General features: G+C 40.8%; 1 non-coding gene across 1 annotated transcript; it reads left to right on the plus strand.

Moving 5' to 3' along the window:
* The first annotated feature begins 6214 nt into the window (after positions 1–6214).
* LOC127743306 (small nucleolar RNA R71) lies at positions 6215–6321 on the plus strand. The gene has a single exon (XR_008004700.1). It is a non-coding gene; the product is annotated as a small nucleolar RNA R71 (small nucleolar RNA).
* Positions 6322–7761: the final 1440 nt, after the last annotated feature.

A 7761-nucleotide genomic window follows, 5' to 3' on the forward strand; every position in this document is an offset into this window, starting at 1 on the left:
TTTGGGCGTTTAACTCCCATTCTTGTGCCAGTTCCGGCGTTTAACGCCGGGCAGTTTTGAGCTGATTTGGAACGCCAGTTTGGGCCATCAAATCTCGGGCAAAGTATGGACTATTATATATTTCTGGAAAGCTCAGGATGTCTACTTTCCAACGCCGTTGAGAGCACGCCAATTGGGCTTTTGTAGCTCCAGAAAATCCACTTCGAGTGCAGGGAGGTCAGAATCTAACAGCATCTGCAGTCCTTTTCAGCCTCTGAATCAGATTTTTGCTCAAGTCCCTCAATTTCGGCCAGAAAATACCTGAAATCACAGAAAAACACACAAACTCGTAGTAAAGTCCAGAAAAGTGAATTTTAACTAAAAACTAATAAAAATATACTAAAAACTAACTAAAACATACTAAAAACATACTAAAAACAATGCCAAAAAGCGTATAAATTATCCGCTCATCAATTAACGTGAGCACTAACGTAGTTCTTCCTTGTTTCCTTTGTCCTGAAATCAAGCAATAAAGTGCATCAAAGCTCTAGCCAAAGTCATAAGATTATGCATCATCAATTTATCATTCAATTCTAGCAAAAATCCTCATGAAATCATGTGAAATTCACAATAGTTGCTTAAATCAAGGTGTAAATGTATTTTCATCCAAAACTTGCCTTATTCACTAAGAAAATGCATGAAACTAACCTAAAACAGTAAAGAAAAGGTCAATGAAACTGGCCTAGATGCCCTGGCATCACAACACCAAACTTAAATCTTGATTGTCCCTAAGCAAATACTGAAACATAGGAAAAATGAATGAAAGAACAAGAAGATAATATAGAAATAGAATTCGGAAAAATGAATGAAAGAACAAGAAGATAATATAGAAGTAGAATTCCTGATTTATGGAGTTTCATGCATAGCAATTTAGGTTCTTTCCTTTACTAGGTTTCAGGCTTTTATCAAGTCCTTGGTCGCTCTCCTGATTGCATCCTTTGAGACTTCCTAATTGTTGATCCTTCCTTCTTTTCCAAGGTTTATTACATTCTTCTTTTGGCTAAGTGCTCTGTAAGAGGGCGACTCTTTATGATAAACTTTCAGCCAACACTCCCGAACCAGTTGGTTCAAGGTGCTAGGTGTTAAGACACCCCTAAGGACTTACTCCCTCAAGTATCTTTCCCTCATACATACACACCACAGGCACATGGTTTGTTATTTTTCTTTCTTGAGACCTTGGTGTCCAGCACCTCTTTGGGTTACTAAGTGTTCTGTAGCAAAGGTCACTCTTGATAGTGGACTTTCAGCTGATAATCCCGGATTAGTTAATCCAAGTTACCAAGTGATGAGGCACCCCTAAGAGCTTATTCATCCAAGCATATCTCTTGCACATGAACACCACAGACACATGCCTCAATTTTAAAACCCTTGGTGCCTAGCATTATTTCTTATTGTGTTTCTTTCCTTTTTACTTTTATTGCTCTTTCTCTTTTCTTATTGGGATCTTATTATTTAGTTAGTCTCATAGGATGTGTTTCAAGCATAGGATTCAGGGTAGATAGTTGCCTTCTTTCCTTGTTTGGTGAACCAACTTAGCTTACTAATCATCCTACCACAAACAGTCAAAACTAACTTCTCAAAATAACTCCACTCTTGTTCTTTTCATAACATTTTCTTTTTGATTAACTTAAAGGGCAAGCATACAAGTAAGCAAGATGAAAGTGAACACCAGGGACATTAAGCTTAATAAGCATAGACCTAAGCAATGAAAACTTAAATGCAGAATTGAAAATCCTAAGCTACTCATGAAAGCATGTTCTATTTCATACATGATTTTCCTTATTTAAAGCTTTGAAAAAGATCGAACTAAGAAGGAACTTCACCACCTTTACTTATTGGAATGCTCATGTTCTTCTGCTTTCTTGTCCTCTTTATGTTCACTTTGTCCGCTTGTGCTTCCTCCCATCCGATTCATTCTAGCAATTTTCCAATCTTCCAGTGCCTTCCTTACTGACTCATGACTCTATTTGGCCCTTTCACGCTCCACTCGTGCTAATTCATCCTTTACATCCTCATATTTTGTGATCCCAGGATGCAATACAGGTAGTTGTCCGACTAGGTACCCAAGCCTGGCTTGGGTATTTACATGATATCCAGTCTCACTCATGTAGACTCCTTCCGAGAATGCTCTGTATTCATCGAAAAGATATACCTGTTCTCTTTGTTTCCTATGCATCTCATGAATATGTGCACCTTGATGTGCTTGGATGTTGATTAGCCTTTGGATGGCTTCTTGTTGTTGATCTTGCTTCTGGTTCAGGTTATGGAAGGATTCACTCCATTGTCTCCTTGTTCCAATTGCTGGTCAATCAATTGTTTTTGCCATTCCCCTTGCTGATTCATCCATCTAGAGAGTGATTCTTCTTGGTGGTCCATTAATTGCATTTGAAACTCCTTTTGTGCCCCCTGATTTTCCATGCATTGCCTAGATAAGGTATCAATAGCCTCTTGTAATTGGTGTATGCTTAAGGTGGCTGGGGCTTGCTCCTGTGGATGTTGTCCTTCTTCAGCTTGATGGGCTGGCCTCTTTCTTACCCTTCGCTGAGGTAATGGAGTTGCAGCAGCATGCATCCGACGATAAGTGATTGGAAGGCCAACCTTTATCCACTCAGGATTTTCATCCTCGAATATCACCCTAGCCTGGTTGCAAAGACAGAGAATAGTGCTGGGATAACCTAACTTTTCTCCAGAATCACTCTTCTCAGCAAGCTTCCGAATGCCTTGGGCTATGAGTTCATGAACCTTGATTTCTCCTCCCTTCATTAGGCATTGCACCATTGTTGCTCTCTTAAGGTTTACCTCTGAGTTGTTTTCGGCTGGGAGGATGGATCTCCTTACAATTTCAACCCACCCTTTGGCCTCAGGGAGGAGGTCTCCTCTTTTTATAAATCTGGGTTTCCTATTGGGGTCTCTGTCCCAATCTGCTCTTTGCACACATATATCCTGTATAATTTGTTCGTGGTTGGGTTTGTTGTCTATTCTTGAGTGATAGCTCTCATCTGCAAAGGGTATGCTTCGCAACTTCAGCACTCTCATGATGCTCATGGAACTAAAATCCACCATGACCCCTCTCACGAAACTTGTATAGGATTCATCCGCCTTATCATATCTAACTGCATTTGCATAAAACTCTCTCACCAGAGTTGCGTTCACCCTTGTAATTGGATCCGTGAGGAGCTCCCATCGGCATTTTTTCACCTTTTCTATGATTTCTGGGCACTCAGTTTGTGTGACTTGAAAGCCTAATTCATATATGATTTTTTTGTCAGCCATCCACTCAAATTGTAGTGCATGGTAAAAGGTTCTGAATCGCTTTTCATCAAAAGGAGGCTGCCCTGTGGGTTCCTTCCCTTTTTGTCTCTTTGAGCTTGATGATGCGATGCAAGATGGTTGATATGTTTGTTACTCACAAGATGGCTAGGAGGGTGTGTGTGAAACCTTTGGTGAAGAACAGAGTGTATGTTCAAAGGAAGGGAAAGGATATGAATGAGAACAAGAAGTGTACGAAGAGGGTGCAAAAAAATGAGGATCATTTATATAGAGGAGTGATGGGTGTTTGAAAGGTGTGGATTGCTAGTGTAGTTTTGTGATGAACGGTTGGGGCTTGATCTTGGATGAGCACCAGGTTCACCCTTTTTATGAAGGTCTTGGTTCGGTCTCCAAGGCTATCCACTTTCCAATGTTGCATGGCATCATTTTCCAAGATACTCCCCTTGGAGACAAGTGTATACATTCCTTGGCATAGTGGCCAAATCTCCCTTCCTTGATTGTCCTATCAAGTATCATCAATGTCCTTTTTGATTTCCTATACAAAACAAAAAAAGGAATGCAAATCAATCAACCACTAACAAAGATTTAAGGTGTGAACTAGCTACTAACAAAAATCTTTTTCTTTTGTTTTTAATTAACTAAATGCTTTTCATGAATGCAAATCAATCAACCACTAGATCTCCCATGCATGCAACGTTGGTACACCAAACTTGTTTGTGATCGTATGGTGCAACAAGTTTCGGGAATAATTTCACCTCATAAAGTGTGTTCAAGCCCACTTGGTGTGCCTTGAACACCAAACTTATCATGTACTATACGCTGCATGTAAGGGGGTATTATATTGTTTATCAAAATTGATTTAGAATCCATGGACTTTGCCTTATTACTACTATTTGCGATTAAAGGAAGAGGGTGTAGAACATGGGTTGCCTCCCATGAAGCACTTCTTTAGCGTCATTAGCTTGACATTTGGTCCTTGTCAAGGTGGCTGATAATGCTTGAAATCTTCCCCCCTTGCAGTGAACCTATTTCCATTGGCCTTGTTGATAAGCTCCACATGCTCTAAGGACAAGATTTTGTTGACGGTGTACACTGGAGGCAGCTGAGATGGAATAGTGGGGAGGTGAGGTGGTATAGGTAGAAAGTATATAGAGACCACTTCATCTCCTGGCGAGAAATCTTCTGTAGGTATTTTCTTATTTTTCCATCCCCTTGGGACCTGTTTTCTTGTGCTCCCTTGTTTAGCTCTGACGTCAGCTCTTCTATTTGCTTTTCCTCTGACTTTTTGTTATCATGGTCTGCTTGTTGTGAGAGGTTGAAAACATTGAAGGTGAGCTGATCATCATGTATTCTCAGCACTAGCTTTCCTCGCTCCACATCTATGAGTGCTCTGGCTGTGGCTAAAAATGGCCTTCCTAGAATGATGGGGTAAATAGGATTCTCATCCATTTCCAGGACAACAAAGTCTGTGGGGAGGAAGTAGTTCCCAACCTTTACTAACACATTCTCAACCACTCATAGTGCCTGTTTTTGAGTTTTGTCAGCCAATTTGATGATTACATCTGTGGGTGTTAGCTCATTAATTTGAAGCTTTTTCATGAGGGATAGAGGCATTAGGTTGATACTTGCTCCCAAGTCACAGAGTCCTTTATCAATCATTGTTTCTCCTATGGCACAGGGAATGTGGAAACTCCCTGGATCCTTCTTCTTTGTGGGTGGCCCTGGTTGAATGAGAGCACTGCAATCCCTATTCATCTTTATTATTTGTCCACCCTTCAATGAACTCTTTCTAGCTAATAGCTCCTTTATATACTTTATGTAGGAAGGCATTTGCTGGAGGGCTTTAATAAATGGTATATTTACATCAAGATATGCAAACATGTCAAGGAACCTTGAATACATTCTCCCTGCTACATCACCTTTAAGTCTTTGGAGAAAGGGTGCATATGGGTTCAGTATCTCCCTTCTCTTCAGCTCTTCCTTGAGTGTAGGTTGGGGTGCATAGTCTCTTTCTTCCTGGTTTCCCTTTTGACTGTCTTGGAGGTGTTCTACTTTCTTCATACTCCTCTCATCACTTGTGGTGATCTTCTTACATTCTTTCCACCTTACTTTATTTGTTTCTCTTCTTGGGTTCTTCTCCGTGTCACTGGGAAATCCATCAGTGGGTTTGGGAATTTGTTGAGATAGATACCCTACTTGGGACTCCAGTCTCTTGATGTTTTCTCCTTGGTTTTTTATATTGGCTCGCACTACTTCCTTAAACACCTTGTTGTCTTGGACTTCTCTACATAAATCTTCTAGTAGAGTCTCAATTTTTGAAAGTTTATCGTCCGTTAGTGATGGTGGATTGGGGTTAGGTGGGTGTTGATAGGATCTCTGTGAGGTATGTTGGTGAGTTGCATTGTTGTTGGAATTGAGGTTGTGGCGTCTCTGGTCTTGACCTTGGTCTTGTTGATTTTCCCAACAAAAGTTGGGGTGATTTCTCCATCCAGAGTTGTAAGTTTTAGAGTATGGGTCATGGATTTGTCTAGGTGAGTTTCCAACATAGTTGGCTTGTTCCTAGTCACCTTCTTCTCCTATATTCACTCCTTCTTGAGCTGGTGATAAAGTGATGACTGCTGCGACTTGGTTTTCCTCCACCTTCTTGGTGAGATCTGCTAGCTGCTTGGTGATCATCTTATTTTGAGCTAGCAATGCATCCATGTGGTTCAGCTCCATTACTCCTCGAGTGTTACTTCTTTCAGAGGCATAAAAGTAGTCATTCTCAGCTACTGTTTCAATGACATCTATGGCCTCTTCAATGGTTTTCTTCTTGTTTAGAAAGTCCCCTGATGAATGATCTACAGCCTTCTTTGACTCATAGGAAAGACCTTCATAGAAAATGTGAAGTTGAACTCATTCATTGAACATATCTGGTGGGCATCTTCTTGTTAAGTCCTTGAACCTCTCCCATGCCTCATAGAGAGTCTCACCATCTTGTTGTCTGAAAGTCTGCACCTCAGCTCTCAGCCTATTAATTCTTTGAGGAGGGTAGAATCTTGCCAAAAATTTGTTCACCACATCTTCCCAATTTTTTAAGCTCTCCTTTGGGAAGGATTCAAGCCACTTGGATGCCTTGTCCCTGAGTGAAAAAGGGAACAAAAGCATCCTATAGACATCCAGGTGGACTCTATTAGACTTCACAGTGTCACAAATTCTCAGGAAGGTGGTTAGATGTTGATTGGGGTCTTCTTGAGCACTTCCTCCAAATGAGCAGTTGTTCTGAACAAGGGTGATGAGCTGGGGTTTTAGTTCAAAGTTGTTGGCGTGTATGGTGGGCTTCTGGATGTTACTTCCACAGTTTCCTGGATTTGGATTGATGTAGGAACCTAGAACTCTCCTTTCTTACCCAGCATGATTTGCAGGGCCTTCTCTAGCATGGTTGTGAGCTTCTTCTTCATGATTGTTTTCCAAGTTCTCCTCCATGTTGGTTTCAAAATACTCTTCCTCTTCCTCAGCACCACAAACTCCTTTCCCTCTTGCTTCCCTCCTTAGTCTCTGGAGGGTTCTTTCAAGTTCGGAATCGAAGGAGGTTGAAGCTCCCCCTCTTCTCCCTGTCATACAACTAACAAAACACACAGCAAGAGATGAAATGAAGAGATTATTCTTGTTAGAGTGACTGTTAGAGTGAGTGATGCAATTTATCAAACAGTTAGTGGGTTAGTGAGCAGAATTGTAGATAATAATAAAGAAAGAAAGAAAACAGAGGGGGTATAGGGGGTGAGGAAGAAACGAAACAAAGTGAAGGTAAACAACTGAATAAAGTAAACAAACAAAAGAAAAAAATGCTCAATCTAGTGAACTTCCAACTTAATTATTGATGCACGAAATTGTGATCAAAACTTTTCACAACTCAAATAATCCCCGGTGATGAATCCAAAAACTTGGTGTTCAATACCATGGCATAAACACAATTTCGCACAACTAACCAGCAAGTGTACTGGGTCGTCCAAGTAATAAACCTTACGCGAGTAAGGGTCGATCCCACAGAGATTGTTGGTATGAAGCAAGCTATGGTCACCTTGTAAATCTTAGTCAGGCAAACTCAAATGGTTATGGATGATGAATAAAACATAAAGATAAAGATAGAGATACTTATGCAATTCATTGGTGGGAATTTCAGATAAGCGTATGGAAATGCTGTGTTCCTTCCGTCTCTCTGCTTTCCTACTGTCTTCATCCAATCCTTCTTACTCCTTTCCATGGCAAGCTATATGCAAGGGTTTCACCGTTTTCAGTGGCTACCTCCCATCCTCTCAGTGAAAATGTTCAACGCACCCTGTCACGGCACGGCTATTCATTTGTCGGTTCTCAATCAGGTTGGAATAGAATCCAGTGATTCTTTTGCATCTGTCACTAACGCCCAGCCTTCAAGAGTTTGAAGCTCGTCACAGTCATTCAATCATTGAATCC

Source organism: Arachis duranensis, chromosome 10 (genome assembly GCF_000817695.3).
Source record: "Arachis duranensis cultivar V14167 chromosome 10, aradu.V14167.gnm2.J7QH, whole genome shotgun sequence".
Classification (NCBI taxonomy): domain Eukaryota; kingdom Viridiplantae; phylum Streptophyta; class Magnoliopsida; order Fabales; family Fabaceae; genus Arachis; species Arachis duranensis.